The sequence below is a fragment of the Sander vitreus genome, chromosome 22 (genome assembly GCF_031162955.1).
Source record: "Sander vitreus isolate 19-12246 chromosome 22, sanVit1, whole genome shotgun sequence".
Lineage (NCBI taxonomy): Eukaryota > Metazoa > Chordata > Actinopteri > Perciformes > Percidae > Sander > Sander vitreus.
The window spans coordinates 8,127,004-8,145,916 of NC_135876.1; the positions used below are offsets into that span (position 1 = coordinate 8,127,004).

General features: G+C 39.9%; 1 protein-coding gene across 1 annotated transcript in view; it reads right to left on the reverse strand.

The window, feature by feature from the left end:
- The window catches only part of ntng1a (netrin g1a), a 108,255-nt gene that overhangs the window by 48,004 nt on the left and 41,338 nt on the right, over nt 1-18,913 (reverse strand). The gene's annotated exons all lie outside the window — the stretch shown is intronic.

An 18,913-nucleotide genomic window follows, 5' to 3' on the forward strand; every position in this document is an offset into this window, starting at 1 on the left:
TTTCAAACCAGGGACAGAAACATGTAGCTGAGATTTTCTTTTACAATAGAGGAATCACAAAACTCTTTCAAGGAAGCCTTTTCAATTCAATCATGGATTTTTCCCTGAGTGCCATTGAACGGTGGATAGAGGCTTCCCAGTGTAAAGTAAACTGGGTCAGTGATAACACAAAGAAATAAAAAGGGGGAGCCGCCGAAAGCAGAAAAGTGAGATAATTAAACATTATAAATAAGTGAACAAACACACACACAGGCACTTCATGGCATTGCACTAGGCATGTGTGATTGAAATTGCAAAATGTGCTTTTTAAAGCAATATTTCAATTTCAGCAACAGAAAGCATTCTTTTGCTTATTTCCCTCCCAAATATGCACAATAGCCATCTTAAAATTACAATCCTTAAAAATGTCATATCAAAACCAATTTCTGATACTACTTATGGCTGGCATGTATTTTGCTATGGCCATTAAATATTTAAGTATTATTGTATAACTCATTAGTTAGGGACCGTTCGGTATTTATGGAATGGACCACCAGAGGAAAATAGGGGAGGGTCATGTTTTTTTATTCTTTGTTGAGGAGAGGGTCATCCAACATTTTTTATTCTAGGAGGGGGGGGTCACACTACTTTTGCATTCATGAAACAGCAAAATTTCAAAGTGGCTTGTTTGGTGCATATTTTTCCATGTAGCTCTCAGTCTCGGCTCCGCTACCAAATGGGTCTGACTCACTGCCCCCCTGGTGGCTGAAACGGGTAATTGCATTGTTTAAAAGATGAGTGGAATGACCAGACATTTTATAAATATTTTAAATAACACAAAACAACTAAATGGTGGTAGGTAATACATCTGATTTCATATACTGCTTTAGTAAAAAAAAAAATATTACCTGGCTGACGATGGGAGCAGCAGGATGCAAAAAAACGAAAGTTACTGTTGCACTATGTCTGGACATCTTGCCGTGCCAACGTTGCAATAAAGGTTTCCTAAATGCCATGAATATACATTTGATGTCAGCTTACTAATTGATTGCGGGTTTTGTGTAGATTTGGACTTTTATACGTTTATTCCACTTTGTTTAAACGGCAAAGTTCACCTCGTTCATCTGTTTGGAGCTGACTGGTGAATGTGACGCTCGTATAGGCCTTGCTGGATACACCGTGACCTTTTTGTGGATCTACTGATCGCTGTGGATTACTTGTTTTTCGTGTCATTGGATTACGGCAAAATACGGATTTTTTTTTTCTTAACTTGACAACGTTTTATGGTGTGACTGCGCTTCGGTTCTGCGTTTGGAGAGGCATCTCAACAGAATGTAGGTCCAACACTGAGTGTTCACGGTTACATTTTAGTTGAATTTAAGTGTCGGGGCAGTTTGCCACCGTCTGTCTATTGCGTTCCAAGACAGCCGTGCCGCGATTGGATTTCATAAGGGCGAATTGTTAAATTGTTACAATGTAATTTAAAATCTGCTTTAAAAATAAACATATATGTTTTGGATAATGTTTTGGATAATGTTCAGCTTCGGTAGCTTTACCTATATAGCTAAAATATACAATGACTGAGGAAGCCTAGTGACGAGTCCATAGCAACCAGTATGTGTGTTGAATGGTCTCAATGTTTTATTGTTTTATTTCATATGAATACTAGTTTACTAGAGGAGTAACTTAGTATTTAAAGTAATGCAGGAAGTGTGCATTTAGTTTCCATGCTTATTGTGTTTCCACAACAATGTTAGTGATTAAATCTACTGAAATGGCCACCACACCATAACAGAGGAGTGTGACGTGTAAGATGAGAAGGCAGAGGTTAAATCATGTATGTCATGGCTGTAAAAAGTAAAGGGAATCTGCACATCTTTGCCAAGTGCTAACCAGTACAGAAGGCATCCATAAATTGATGGGGAGGGTCATGCCTCTTTTCACAACCATTTTGGAGGGTCATTGAAAAAATGTTACTAGGGGAGGGTCAAGTCTAATTTTACTAAAGATCCCAAAACTCCTCCGGTGGCACTTTATATAAATAACAAACAGGCCCTTACCTCTTTTAATAGTAGTTTGCATTGGCAAAGTCTGCCATTCCCATTCTGGAGTCAAATGACTTGCACATGCGCCAGGGATTCAAACAAAATGAAACATACATGTGCTGTATGAAATTCAGAAGAGAACAGCGACATTGTGCGTAATTCACGTGTATTCATGACATAATGACGTCATCTGGAAAGGTGGAGTTTCCTGCAGCCAGTGGTTAAAAATGTGTCATTTTGATTTGAACTCTGGGACTATTATTAAGACATTCTCAGCGTTACCACCAGCAAACACTGGTGTCAGGCGCCAAATTAACCAGGACTGAATTTTTAAGGATTATAACTTTAAATAGCCCATAAGGTCTTAATTATTGTCAGAACATTCAAATGAACTCAACTGCTGCACAGCAGTGTCAGTATATACTCGCTACAAAACTACCAGTGACATAAATCACTGCATTCTCGTAAACGGGTTTATATAATATCGTATAAAGGTTGTGCACAACTATTCGTATGATATCCTACAAAATTACGGCTCACATGAAGACTGGTCAAATGACCGTTAAGTTGAGTGCTCTTTACAGGTAAATTTAGCTGACAAAATGTTACTTTGAGCTGGGTACAGGGCACCGTGAGGTGTCATTTCAGAGGCCATTACAGTTTAGCCGACAAAAAGTGAGCGTCATGCTGCGACGACAGTTAAGTTTAGGCACCATAACGACTAGGTAAGATTAGAAAGTTAGATATAGATAGGGTTAGGGTTAGACGGGGTTAGGTATAGATAGGGTAAGGTATAGATAGGGTTAGGTATAGTTAGGGTTAGGGTTACATAGGGTTAGGTATAGATAGGGTAAGGTATAGATAGGGTTAAGTATAGTTAGGGTCAGGGTTACATAGGGTTAGGTATAGTTAGGGTTAGGGTTAAATAGGGTTAGGTATAGATAGGGTAAGGTATAGATAGGGTTAAGTATAGTTAGGGTCAGGGTTACATAGGGTTAGGTATAGTTAGGGTTAGGGTTACATAGGGTTAGGTATAGATAGGGTAAGGTATAGTTAGGGTTAGGTATAGGTAGGGTTAGGGTTATATTGGGTTAGGTATAGTTAGGGTTAGGGTTACATAGGGTTAGGTATAGTTAGGGTTAGGTATAGATAGGATTAGGGTTACATAGGATTAGTTATAGTTAGGGTTATATAGGGTTAGGTATAAGAAAAGTTATCTCGATGGCGTCCCCCACTGCGTCCGACGACTGAGCAGTTAATGGAAAGCCAAAGGCAGATGGGTTAGGGTTGTGTTTTGCCCGGGACACAAACTCCTGTCCCGCGCTTGAAAGCCCTGAGTTTTGGCTTGTAAGATGGCTAGTGTGGCGGCGTTTGAAAATATGTCCTACAAATGGTTTTCCAAATCAGAAGTCTAAACTAGAAAATGGGGAAGGTACTTGAGCTTTCTGGTGGGCTTCTAAGAAGCTCTGTGCTGGTGAGAGAGGTGCAGTATATGATGGGTTTATGGTGTCTACATATGTGTCTACATATATTCATTTGGTTTAGAGTTTGTCTATTTTGTTATTATTTTGTTGTATGGATTTGAATAGTGTGGTTACTGTGTCATCTTTTCTTGATTTCTGTCTGGGTGGATGGTGATGATGATGGGGGGGATATGTTCATGTTGCAAATTGTATGTTTTGTGTTTAATCGAAATGAAAATTGTTAAACACAAAAAGAAAGAAAGCCCCGAGTGTTATGACCCACCCATCCACCCTGACCTACTTCCTATGCAGCCCTGATGGGTTTTATACAGCAGCAGTTACTGTGGTGCATACAGCAATAAATATGTGGAATACATACGAATTACAGTTCATTGCTTTCGTAGCTATAGAATGATTCATGATAACAGCCTGCATAAATGTGTATTTGGTTCCAGCTTAGTAAGTCAAACCTAGTGAACTTCACGCAGACCCTTCAATCACCATCATCTAGCATCATAATCACTATAATCTCAGTCATCAGCCAACATCACCACTAAGCCATCATGCTCCAGTAAGTTACAGGTCTGAAAAATTCAGTACATCACTTTTTCTTTGTTTGGTTGTTATTCGTCCCCTCTATTGTCAGGTGCAGCTCTATTGTATGCTCTTGTTCTGCTTGAAGGCTAAAGCACCATCGGATGGTCATACATAATGAACATCTGCATTCATTTGGCCTCCCAAAAAGATAACTCGCTTAGAATCGTTTTTCATGACTCAATGATCCCATTATTAAGCAGTTTTTATTCATCACTTCCTGTCATCTTCAGATCAGAATCAAATATCTCGCTTGGGGAGGTTTGGGATCTTACCACATCGGCGCTCTCACTTTGTGTGTGTGTGTGTGTGTGTGTGTGTGTGTGTGTGTGTGTGTGTGTATATATGTGCACAGATGAGGGGAATTAGACAAACAGGAACAGTATGATGACGCTGTCAACATATGGGCTGAAATATGTGCCACCAGAATCATTTATATTTGAATTTGAATTGCTAAACTTGAATAATTGCATTAAAAAACAGAATTTGAATCACATAATTTGAAATTGTATTGTTTAATTTGAATCATTGCATTGAACAACTGAACTTTTCAGTGAGGATCAAATTTTATTGGACTTCAGTTCCAAACAAATAAATTCAATTTCAAATGATACTATTCAGATTCAGTTGTTCAATGCAATGATTCAAATTAAACAATAAAATTTCAAATTATGTGATTCAAATTCTGTTTTTTAATGCAATTATTCAAGTTTAGCAATTCAAATTCAAATATAAATGATTGAAATTCTGTTTCTAGTGGCACATATTTCAGCCCATATCAACACTATTTCAGACACATATCAACATGTCTGCTTCAGCTTATGAGGGTGAAATTCTGCCATATGGTGTTTTCTTTACTCACGAGGCTTTCTTCTAAAGCCACCCATATTGATATGGCTAGCTCTGACGGATGTCTGACTGATGAGAGGGTGGCCAACTCTTTTTGGTATTTTTGATTATGTTCTACTTTGCAACTCATCACTTTCTTTCGCCTGGGTCAGGGTGAGCTCCTCAGGTACCCCTGAAGTTTAGAGTTCATTAGCACGAGTTGTCAGGTCTTACATATGCTATTTAGCATTAATAAGTCATTATCACATTCATTTTTAGAGACAATTACTGTTATGAGTTCATAGCTTAAAAACTCATCTTTTTTGGCCACTACACAGTATTTTTAATCTATTTATTATGGCACAAAACAGGCAACCATATTACCAGACAAGAATGTTAATATTGGACGAATCTACAAAACCCTGGATTATTTTTAGGGTTAGGGAAATATTGTATTAATAGCAAATAAGCTTTTGTTAGTACATGTGTATGGTACACACTTAGTTAAACTTATACCACATTTTTTTGGTAACTTTGTTTGGGTTAGGAACTTGTTGGCAGGCAGTGGTGTATAGTATTTGCACATCCAGTAGTTACGGAGCAACATGAGCATTCATTTCATTCATTTGAAGTCTTGTTTCTGGCCACCTGGAGAATGTCCTTTTAGCTCTATTGTTAGTCTCTTTAGTAAATGTCTGAGAAAAATATCTGTATCTTCAGCTAATTGTCAGCTTTGTCTTTATGCTATTTGGTACTGAGCTGGAAGCCTACAGTGGGTTTTAAGAGCTTTTTAACAGAAAACTGCCTGCTGCAGCAGAAAACAACACTATGAGAACAACAATGGTGAACCAGAACAATATATATGCGCAACATCCGTCCATCCATCTTCTTCCGCTTATCCGGGGTCGGGTCGCGGCCGATGCGCAACATAATAACATAATATATAACAACATAATAATAACAATGAGCTGATGGTAGATGGTGTAAGGGACAATGGAAAATAACTTGACATTGTGGAGGTTTTCGTTTTGAGAAACATTAGCAATGTAGAGGCTTCCAATCATTTCGGTATTTATAACACATGAAATCATATCCCAATGAAATCTGAATCATTTAAGAGGTTTAAAAATGCTACACTACTTTTTCAAATCCAAATATTACACTTACATAACCATATTCACAAGCTTACAATACATACTAAGTTAAATATATAACCATGTTTAAACTGTTTTTTCCAGATGGCATTGACAATGCAAGTGTTGCCAACATGTTCCCCCCCCACTCTCTACCAGTTACCAAATTATCAGTGTGGTGGTGGGGGCTGCAAGTGAAGGAGAGGTCAATGAGGAGATTAGTCATGAAACCCTGACAGGAGGGCCCATTATAAGGGCGGCTGTAGCCGACAAAGACGGGGGGAAGACACGTCGAAAAAGGCCTCTCCATTAATGAAATGGGTCACCACATGAATGTTGAATGTGCTCTGTCGACAGTGAGGAAGAGAAAATGGCTCTGATATGGCTGGTTTCTGCGCCTGAGACCCCTTTCTGGCACAATAGAGGAAAATTGGCTGCCCTAACTTGGAGATAAAAAGGCTTTATGAGAAATCAGATCGGAAAAGGGCTCATTGTACCCATTGAGATTGTCACGATTTTAATGTAGCTCCATGGTAAACAGTTAGATTAATCATTTGGTTTGTATGGGGGTTTTAATGTATAGATCATGACAGGAATCAAAGATGCTGCCTCAGTTATCTGTATGTGTGTGTATATGTGGGGATTTTAGATTGAATTCCTGCTGAACTAGATTTGGATTTATGGAACAAAAATATGATGAATATAGCCTGGAGCAAATGCCCACACACGAGAGCCCATTTCCCCACACACACACACACACACACACACACACACACACACACACACACACACACACACACACACACACACACACAAGCCTTAGTTGTGGAAATACTGTATATGATGCCACCACATCTCGTAGATACCAGTGAAGCGCGAGTTGTCTCGTCATGCGGGGCACATCAGCACTGACATAAATCCAATCTGTTGTCTGTGCTGGCTACTAATAATGTTAAACCCATCGGGAGAGAAATCAATGCACAAAATATAAGATCTGCGTTATCAGCAGTGCAGCACTCCGTAAGAAAAAGGTGTATCAAGTTGAAAAGTAAACTTCGGCTTCTGAAGTGAAGAATGAAAGTTGCTTCACCCCTGAGAATGGGAAAGGGATTTGTTGAGGCGTTGCGCCTCCTGTCCTCTCCTCCACTGATAAAATCTTCATGTCACTTGTAGCTTTGCTCCTCATATCTCTTGATTCGGTCGATTCCTCTGGCCTGTGATAAATAGTAAGGGATTGGCTTGTACGCCGTTCTGTGGGTTTAATGTGAGTGACATGGCGGCTCATCACTGGGTTTTATAAGTACATAAAGCTCTAAGTGTACCTAATTCTACAAATAACTGAGCTGTTCTGTACTATTTCCATGCTACCTGTAGCCATGGTTTGTTTTCTATGTTGGTCATCACTGTGAAACATTGACATCATTTAGAGAAGAGAAGGCACCACAAATGAGAGAATTTGAATGTGGACACATTCTTTTTTTGTGGACCCTGTGTTTTTACGAGCTGGTTTCCCATTTAGTTTGTTACGGTAAACAGTTTAACGCTATTCCGCTGAACAACAGTTGGTGGCGGTAACGTGCAAAGAAGCATAGCAATGTGCTCCCGGAGGCAATGCTGAGAAACACTGCAAGCTAGCAGACAGATGTAAAAAAAAGGCTATTATTTACAATATTTAAAAAATCGGCAACACATTGTGGGGACCTTTTTGTTAGATTATACACACATTGTTTTTGGTGAAAAACACAAACATAAAAAATGCTTTCACAAGAAAAGGCTAGAGGTTATCCTTAATTAAGCTTCAGTAAAATTGAATTTCCAACAAAAGTGCACATTTCATGTCATTTAGTGCAACTTTTATCGTGGTCTATAATGTCAGTGTTTTTTTTTAAATTTAATTTATTTGAATAATAGAACATTTTACATGTTTTTTTTAACTGATTGGCCCGAAAATATCAAACAAAACAAAAGAAAATTGGATTACAAAAAAATGGGTTACAAAAATGACCAGCTGTATTTGTTGACAGTTTAACAAATTGTCTAAATGGTTGTTCATTTTGAGCTTTAAGGAGTACTTACAACTGCTATTATTAGAAACAAATGACATCTATTTGTCTTTAGAAATATTTGAATTGTATATATGCAGTAATGTTTTTACAGCACTATCTATTTCAAAAGCAAAGATTTTCAAGACTTTCACCTGGGTGCCTTTCGTCACACAAACTACGCCTACAGAGGTTTCTATAGGCAGCCTCCTTTATCAATGCAAGCAGCAACTTTAATCAGATGGAAAACAGCAGAAAGCAAACACTGCTGTTTGTGTTATGAAAAAAATGAAATATCATGGGCCTTATGAAAGTACAGCACAATAGGTTTAAGCTTGGATTGTCTTTGGAAAAGGGGCAATTCAGCAAATAGAGGCTAAGCAGTCAAAACCCATTCTTCTTTCATCCTGCCATTTGTATGTGAGAGTGGTAGTCAGCGTCAGGAAAGACAGAGGAGGTTTTTAAAAGGCAGCGAGAAGAATCCGTGCTTGGAAAAAGGTAATTTATACATGGAAACAGTCTGGGAGTTAAAAGTCCACCTCAGCACTCACACTTATATTCACCTTCCAAAGACACACAGGATAAATAAAATGTGCCACTCAGAAAGATGCCCTTGAACAATTAGAATAACGTTTTTTGTTGTTGTAACAAAACACATTCAAAACTCATACAACCATTTTTTTTCTCATAACTGCAACAACACTTGTTTTCCTTCATGGAGAACTCTTTCTGAACGGGGAGCTTTGGAAACATGTTTTTCCTTTTGTTCCACTTTTAAATTCACATTGTACTGGGTCTGACTGTTACTGATATGATAGTCTTGAATTGCCAGACCTATCTCCACAGCGCTGTGGAGTAAGATCTGGCTACACCACACATACATTCTGGGATAGGAGAAAAAAACACTCTGGATTGTTTGCATTTCTTTAAACCAATCACAATCGTCTTTGGCGGTGCTAAGTTCCGGACGCAGCAATGGTGATCTGCAAAATAGTCTTGGGAAGGAACTTGTTTTGGTGGAACATTTGCATCCCGCAAATGAAAACATATTCCTTGTAAATCTTTACAATAATTCCCCAAAAGAACCAAGCAGGCCTGCCTTGTTGCACGATCAAAATATTCTTCAAAATTGCCATTTTCAGCGTGTGGCTTGCTAGCTCGAAGTTTGATGTTTCCTGGAGCAAAGGGATTTTGAGAACACACAGCAATACACAGAGAGCGTAAAGTGAGGGACATCTGACGCGTGTGTCAGGCAATTGTCCTGGAAATGTACTTCCATTGATCCGGACTACTGATATGACAGTTTTTAAATGAGAGATATGTTTGAATCTGAGCTTTTAAATACCTGGAAGTTGCATAACGCAAACTCACACCTACATGGCACCCAGGGTATGGATGATAATTGTTGCTTAATGGACCTTTTATCTCTTTAATGTATGTGTCTTTTAATAATTAGTCTGCACCCCATGTGAGTTTTTGACTAACTATATTCTCCAAATTAATAGGATTGCAGTACTTACAGTACAACTAGATTTGACAAAAGTGCCTGATTGTATTGCTCCTCTGTTAGACTCAGTGAAGAAAATGCAATGTCTATTTCAATATGCCTGATTAATTTCATTATCTGTGCTGTTTACACCTTGGGTTAGGGGAGATTCACTTCTTAAACTCCATTTTGAATGTCTACCAACAAAAAGTGCACTAGACAATAGCATACCACTCTGAAAATCACATCTTAAACACATGTAAATATGAAGTATAAAAAAGGGTGAAACACATTCTAACTGCTTTGGCACGTACATGCCAAAAGTCTTTCATTAAATCATGTGTTACTCTTTATGTGATACAACAAGCCAAAGGTAACTTTTTTTTAATGCAACCCTGTGGCAGTTTAACAGCTAAACAGCAACAGCACCATGTTCAAACATTGTCAGTGGCTAACAAGGAAAGCTACAAGGGCCTGATTAAAAACTCTGTTGGAAGGAAATAGCAATTCGTGGAAGAAGTTAAACATGTCATGTAGTCTTGAACATTTCTAACTGTATCCAACAGCTACTACACGTCTCTGTAAGCCTTATCACAGATTATATTATTCTACATATAAAGTTCATGTAACTGTGCTACATGTTGGTCTTTTAAAAATGGCCGATCCTGCCAAAGGATGGTTGTGCAATGACGTATAATCCCCTCACTATTTATATGATGGTTGAATATGGTGGTAATATGCACGTACCACTGTAGTGTCTGCAGTCTACAGAAGCAGATCTGTGGGGCTGTACTTAGCATTAAACTAACCATGTGTTAAAATGCTTAAAGTTAAAATTTGGTAATTGGCACAAAAAAAAAACTAAGTACAGCAGCGGCTGAAGGGAATGTCATTCGTTTTGCAGGTATTTTGACATGATGATGACACTAGAACAGAGTTAAGAGATTACAATTCAACCCTGTGGGGAACACCGTTGTGTTTGGCCATGGCAATCCATCCAATAGCTGCTGAGATATTTTGCTCAGAACCTCAAATGTCATCCTGATGCTGGCGCTAGAGTAAAGGTCAGCGGATCACCAAAGTCATTAGAATCCATCCTCTAGACACCATGGATATCAGTACCAAATTTCATGATAATCCATTCAAAAGTGACCAAAGTGGTGGACCGACGGGCTAACAGGCTGCCATTCATAGAGCCGCGCTGCTGGCATGGCTAACAATATGGTTACTCTCCTTAATGAGAGCTAATTAAGCATCTGAACCAAGGCTTGACTGACAGAAAAAACATCATACAGAATATGTTTGTCCCACCATCCAGGAATATGCCCTACTTTTGTCCATTGCCATAAAGGACACAGACGTGGCGATGGCGGTTCAATGTTGCCAGCAGCCATACGCAGATGACTGTGCACAGGCAGCTGTGGCCTCTAGATACGATGCACTGCGCTCTACTGCTGCCAACGCGATGCATCTCATATTCTGCCTCGGCCTATTGCATTTTTCAAATCCACCCTCCCCTCATATTCTTTATTTTTTACCTTCACGGTTCGCATGTGTAATGCTCGGGGCGTTTTGTGCAGCTGGCAATATCCAATTAATTGGACAGGGGGGCCAGCTTCTATATTATTATCGCCTCACACAGAAATACACCCACTACAGCTGCCTCAAGATGGGGACATGTTAGAGTAAATGACTGAGAATGGTAAATGCTCAACACAAGTAAACCACAGGAAACAAATTCTACCTTATTGTTCTCATTATCTACATTAAAAAGCATTTAAAAAAGCGAGAAGTCAAAAGCAGGAGCTGCATGAGGACAACAATGAAGGGACTGCAGGTGATGAGACTGGTCACAACTCTACAAGGACAAAGGGAACTAATACATCATATTAAGATTTATTTCTTACAGAGATGTTTCTCTCTGCCAGCTTGCCCCTGCTTCTCTGCAGCTGGAGGTTGGTCCCAAAAACTGTAAGATGCTCTGTTGTCCAAACACTCATGCATACTTTTCAAAGCCTGATTAAGCAGGCACTTCCAGAGCATCGGAACAAGGTGAGTAAATAAGTTTCTGCCCCGACCGATAAACATTTCTTTTGAGCTCTTTAACCTGGCAGACTCAAGCAGGGAGGACGCCAACTAGAAACAAACGAGGGAGGAGGAACAAAGGTAGAGAGGCGGAGAAAACGGTCTGGACGGAAGTCAGGAGTGACAGGTGATGTAGATGTTGATGGAAGACGGAAGAAAGAGACAAAGGAAATAAAGAGGCAGCTGGTTTTGTTTGAGTCTGACTCAGCGACTGACTGGCTGATTGAGCTTTTTCAGTAAAAAGTAACAGATGCAAGCATATAAAAAGTAAAGGCTTCATAACAGGTCAAAAACAGAAGAAAAAAAACAAATGTCTATGCAGGACAATAGTTTGAAGAAAATCCAGTGAAAGCTGAATACAATCTTAAACCAAAGATACAAAATCTTGAGAGGTAACCATCAACCTTCAGTAAGAGAAGTGATGATATTTCAGTTGCAAACTAAAAGGTCACCAGTTAATAAACCATCCTACGCTTCCTCTCCTGGTGGACCCACAAGTGTAGGCAGGCAGCTCACAGCTTCAGACTGAACAGACTCAACACACAGCAGAAATAAATAAAGGAGACATGTCTGTGCACACTTTGAAGTGAGAAGGTGCATAAACAAGAGCAGGGAGGCAAGAATGGGTCAGAGGACAGACTCAGGCCATGGAACAATTACAATTTTACAATGTGCGTTTGTCGGATCACACAGTGAATAAGTATCACTGCAAAACAGTATGAAGCAGACTTCCAGTGACGTCATGGACGAGGGGGCAGTAAACAAGATACCTCGAAAGAGGAGGACAAACGAGCACAATGACCAATTCTACTGCTAGGATTAGCACCGCGAGCAACATGTGCCAGTACGACACAGACTTAACCTTACTAGAAGAGTTAAGGAACCTCCGTAAAGAAAACCAAGACGACCATAACCACACTAAGCGGCAATTTCCACTGGATGTGGAACGTCTGCGTAACGTCTCCGGAACGTCGACGGAGTCATTAGGTTTCCATTAAAGTCAATGTGTGTGTTTCCACTGACTGTGGAACGTCTGCGTCCCTACTCCGTCCCAGCTCCGGCGGTCCGCAGCCCTCTGGAGCAGATACAGATCTATTTTTGCCGGACGCCGGAGAGCTCCGCAGCAATTCAGCACACGGCAGATAGTGTGGGACAGGAAGTCGAGCACAGAAACAAAATAAAAATCCGGTTAATTTTCAAAGTAAAATACACAGTGCTCACGCTGGATCATATTTCCCTCCACTACACCTTGAAAACACAGCACAGAGTTGTTTCCCCTCTACTCCTCTGGATGGAAACAAACTGTTGTTGGTTTTGTGGTTCTATTCTACGTGAATTTGCGTGATATTGTGGGTCCTCGTGACTACAGCTGTCAGTCATGGCCGCAGCCGTGCCGCAACAAATCCGGACCTAGTGGGTATTGACGGATGGCGGAGCACGCAGCCGGTCCGCAGACGTTCCGCATCCAGTGGAAATTGCCGGTAAGAAATCTCTTGAACGACTGAAACGGTCACGGACATAAAAGAAAAGATGGGTGAGCATGAAGAGAGAATTGAAAAGATTGAGGAGAAGGAGAAATTCCAGAAGGAAGTGAAGGAAAATATATGGTTGGATTTGTGAAAGATATGCTCCAGAAGGTACTTAAATGCAGTGATGGGAATAACGGCGTTATAAATAAATAATACTTTTTTTCAGTAACGAGTAATCTAATTGATTACTCTTCCCATCTTAATAACGGCGTTACCGTTATTGCCAAAAAAATGTGGCGCGTTACTATATTTGAAGCTGTTTTTTTCTTTAGACCAACTAGATCTCTGATTCTGAGCCGAGAGGCAAATACTTTTTTTTACTGTTCTTCCTTGGTTAGTGGGCAGTGCACGACGCAAACGCATAAATGCTGACGACTGGCTGAGTAAAATGTCATGGTGAGCCAATCAGAGGTAGAGTTGGGCGGGTGTTCGAAAGCACGCATAGCCGGACACACAACGAACAACACAAGCCAGTCAGTCAACGAGAGAGAGAGACAGGTATGGCGTTATGAAATCAAGGAGAGGGTTAACTTTTCCTGCTACAGATTCTCCACCGTGAGGTTGAGGTGTTGTGTTATTTGTATCGATCCACTATATAAACATAATATCTACATACATGGCATTTGATTGGAGGCTAGTCTCACTTTGTCCCACAGCAACATTAAAATAGTTTAGATTTGTGTACATTGTTTCTGTTAATAATGTATTGTATTAAGTGTCCATTTCATTACAATATTCAGATTTATCATAAATAATTGCACATGCACATGTATTTTAAGTTCCATTAAAGAGGTGTAGGTGGAGGTGGGGTCACGCAATAGTTACTTTCTGAAGTAATTAGTTACTTTCATAATTTGTAACAGAATAACTAATTTATTTACTTTTTGGAAGAAATAACTAGTAACTGTAACTAATTACTTTTTAAAAGTAACTTGCCCAACACTGCTCAAACTACTGCCAGAAATAGATGTTAAAATCGAAAGAGCCCAACGCTCACTCATGCCCAAACCTAAGGACTCTGCAGCCTCCCCCAGATCGATAATAGTGAGGTTTCTGGATGCAGCGGTGAAGGATGCAAGCATGGAGCCAGTGTTTTTTCAAGACAAACGGATCTTTTCTGACCAGGACTACTCACCAGATCTACAAAAGAAACGAGACAAAGTCCACAAAGTTGTTAAAAAACTTTTAACAGTTGTGGAAAGTAACAAAGTACATTTTAAAAAAATACAATTTTGAGGTATTTGTACTTTGTACTCCATTTAAAGCTATTTCCTACTTCTACGCCACTATTTTTCTGATGAAAATATTGTACTTTTGACTTCAATACATTTATCACAGCTAAAGACAGCTATAGCTAGTAGTCACTTTACTCATGACCTTCTATATGTATCATGTTACACTTTGGACACCTGGGTTGGGAACCACTGGACTAAACTAAAGTTAAAACTAGCTCCACCTCGATGAGCTACAGCATAAAATGCTATTGTATGCATTGCTAATCATACATTCTTATTGACATTCATTGATGGAAAAATATGCTGCTTTGCTTTACTGCACAAAGTGACATTACTTTATGGCACACAACTGTAAGCGCAGTGGTCTGGGTCGTAATGGTCTAATAATGCCAATGTCATATTTGCATCTGAACAGTGTATGGAAAAACTGGCAGTGTGGACAGCAAAGAGACAGATTGATGAATGGGGGCAGAATGAATTGGGTGTATGATTACATAGCATGAGTCATCCCTGGATGCTCCACCAATAAATATGAGACATACATTAGACAATTCGACTTATAGCCTCATTGACGTTTCAAATTCCTCACTAATTACAACTTATTTTTGTTGGACCCACAAAAGGCTGTGGGTCATTTGATTACAGCTGTAAAACTAACATGTGGCGTGGATGTTAACAGATGGTCCAAGTTATCTTGACCTCTCGGCTAGGCCTGTCCTACAAATATGGCTTTCTCCCACACAATGACTAATGCAGACTGCTGATTAAAAAAAAGTTGAAATGCAGAGCACAGCGGAAGGTAAGAATATGCTTATGGTGACACACAGAGAGAGAGAGAGAGAGAGAGATAAACAGACAGAGAGAGACTAAGGAGTGTAGACAAGTGGAATGACTTATTCAAGGGGGAAGTGGGCAGGGAGAAACATGAAATTAGCACAAATAGATTATCTGTCGACGACAGGCAGGCCTAAGAGCAAGCCAAGCACTGTTGAGGGGGGGGGGGGGAGGAAGCAGATTGACTTCTTGTTTGTTCCTCCCTTAGGGGAAATCCGATAGAGCCATCACTCACCAAATTGCTGATCTGTAGTTGAAACAGCTGTATCCAAAGCACACATGTACTGAACTAAACTCCAATTAGAATGCACAATAGTATGACCCATGCACTGTGGGAGAGATGAACTGTCTAATCTTTTACATCTGTTACATTTGTGTATGCCTCAGATGAAAGCTTTGCTTTATCATACTTGTGGATATTAGTTGGTCCTTGTTCCAATAATATAACAGAGTAGTAATGCTTAAAGTAATAGTTTGACATTTTGGGAACTACGCTTATTTGCTTTCTTGCCGATATGTTGGATGAGAAGATCGATAGCACTCTGATGTATGAGAGTGGTATCAATCTTCTCATCTGACTCTCGGCAAGTAAGTGAATAAACACTATCTCTGGAACCATTCCTTCAAGTAATGATAATTAATTCCCAATGATAGAATAGCGTGCTGCATTCTACTTAACACTTGACACACTATCGCAGATGTGCAGTGCTCTTATTGTACAACATGCAATCATATTGTGCCAAAAACACATCCTTTAAGTGAGTGGGAATGATGACTAAAGTGTGAAGGCATGATGACATATTTATATTCTGTGGGCGGTGGCAATGGGCATAGCAATGGGATTTCTACGGATGGATTTCACACCATTTTTAGTACATATTTCAATACACTTTCAGATATGATTTGAACCATTTTTGGAATTTATCTCAAACCTAACCAAGTGTTTTAAAAATCCAAGCATTTTCCTCAATGTAACATCCAAATAGTTTCACATATCAGGCGTGCATTCAAACATGTTCTTCTTCATAAACATTTCCTTTTTCATAAACATTTCCATGGTAACAGCGAGCTCCACCAATCAGAGATGTCGTTGTTACACTTTTACTTTTTGTTACTTCTTCTATAGGGGGCCATAAAAATAAATAAAAAAGGGCATTAAAAATTGTTTCACAATCTCGTCGCTGGTTACGACATTATGGCTAATAATCAAAATTCTCAATTCAGAGTATGAATGTGATTTTCACCTCCAGAATCTCCCTGTTGAGCTCTATAGTAGTGGCTAGTGGCTCTCTGCAGATTCCACAATATCAGCCAAGTACAAATCTTCTTTTTTGCTGTATGTAAACAGGATAGAGACAAGCTGGAAATTTGAGTTTGATAATTGAAAATCAGAATCAGAAAATGATTTTTTGCCAAATAAGTAACACTTACAAGATATGTGTCTTGGTGGTTGGTGCTTACATCATGGGGCTTACATTTTATTTTATGCACTGACAGCAGGGAACAGGTTTGGAACTAATAGCACAGTTATGTTGCCAGATTGGGAGGCCATTTAAAATGTCGGCCTATAAAAGGGATTTTTATTGTAGATTTTGGCAATTAATAACCATGACGGTGGCATTATATAAAAGTACAAACTACAGTTCTTGTTATTAGGTGTATTCTTTGGTTTGTTGTGGGTAGTGTTTTTCGCGGGTATGAAGTTGGTGTTTATCCCTCGAGTGGTGGTACAGGAATGGAGAAGGGCTGGGTCTTTGTATATAATTCAAGGCAGGAACCCAAAGCTCCTTCAGAGACAGGTTTGCTCTGCAAAGGAGAAATAGAGCGAGACAGGGAGCGGGGGACGGAAGCCGAAAAAGAGAAACCGGGAACCAGAAAGAGATCTTTTAGTAGCCTGAATGTTCTCCAGCTTTAATTGCACTGTATTTATCACAGGCGGGATGGAGGAAGAGGAGGGTTAAGAGATCGGGCAAAAAGGGGGAAACAGTTGACCAAATTATAGGCTGCAGTTACTGTAAAGCATGTAAAAAAAGAGAGGCAGAGCAATTATGCCAAAGTTATACAGTGGATAATTAGAAAATCCTCCCAAAGAGCGACACATTCTCTCTCCACACACCCATTTAGACCTGCTGTTACAATAAAACACAGAGGGTGTCAAATTAATTTAAGTCACCGGGCAGTATGCATTGTTCAGATCTCACAGCTTCATGCTTGGTTTGATTTGAAATTATTTGCATCGATTTTCTCTCCCTAGTGCTTTCAGTCCGTTCCTCCCTTGTAATCACCCATAATAGAATGGCCATGAATGACACCTCTGGCTTCCCTCTAACAACTTTAGCTACATGTTACAGATGCAAAGAGGTCTACTTCTGCAAAGTTGTTCTTTTTCCCTTCCTTTTCTATCTTTTCTAGGTTGACCTACTTTGGCAAAGAGCTTAGGTTCCTTTCTTTGTGTCTCACACTGTTGTGGCAAGGGCAGAAAATCTGCGGGCTCTCCTACTGTATTTCCTCCACATCCCCTCTCTCTGCTGATCCAGGGGGATGGCAGCTGAGTCCAACACAGTAAAATATGCCAGATTCAACCTCACTGCCCCTGCAAAATCGCTCCCGCCGAGTCACACAGAACTGTATTCCGGGGGTTAAGGAGCTTATGTCTCGTATACGACGCATGGAGAAAGGGGCTGAGCAGCGATTCGCCATGGGAGGGGAAAAAGAAGAGTGAAGCCTCTCTGTGTAGAGTGTATCTCATTATGGCTGAACTGTGTGTTACCTTTGGTAAACAGTGGGAAACATTTCTCCGACGAGCGTCACTCCAAAAGCAGCGGGCTGGTAAACGGCAGCGGCCCGGTGGTGGCGCACAGCCATTGCTCAAATCTACAGCCCCACAGGGATGTATGAGTTTGGTCATGATTAGTTAGATAGAATAAATAATCTGCGCTTATGACAGCCCCCTTTATTTCAGTGAGTGTTGAATGGATGCCCCGTCCAACTCTTGTGTGTTAGTAAATTCCCTCCAGTTATTTTTGCTGAATGACCTTCTCAATCATGTGACAAGTCAAAAATTCAATTTCTGAGCAAGGCATTAATTATCGTAGGCCTTTGTGCTCAAGGGTACCTGCCCATTTACAGAGCATTACAGCCATGTGTAGTATGGCTGTACTCTATTTGAACATTAAGAATATCAACAAATGAGAGATTCATTAAATAGCTTAAAGGGATTTTTGAGAACAATCATGTAAATAATGTCACAGCAGCAAACATATTACAGTACGACTATAATCAGTGTAGCATGAGAACAACAACAACTGAGGTCTTAAAATTTCTGCCTGATGCTAATCCTTGCACTCAGCTCAGAAAACACAACCACATCAGTTATAGCAACTGATTTTTGCTGTGACTGAGCACTGAACACCACTGATTTTTCTATTTGCAGTCATCTTCCCAACCTCGAATTGTCGAAAACGTTCCGCCACTCTGCACTTCTGTACTGCAAACTTGTCATGTGTGAAAAGCAAAACAAGAGTAATTAAATCTTCATTCCATCACCCTTACAACCATATTCACATGTGTTCAATTGAAAAACCACAGAGTGTAAAACGGATCCACTTAAGTTTATGGCCCAGTGACTCTTGTGGTAGCGTCAAGAAGCGGGGGAAGCTT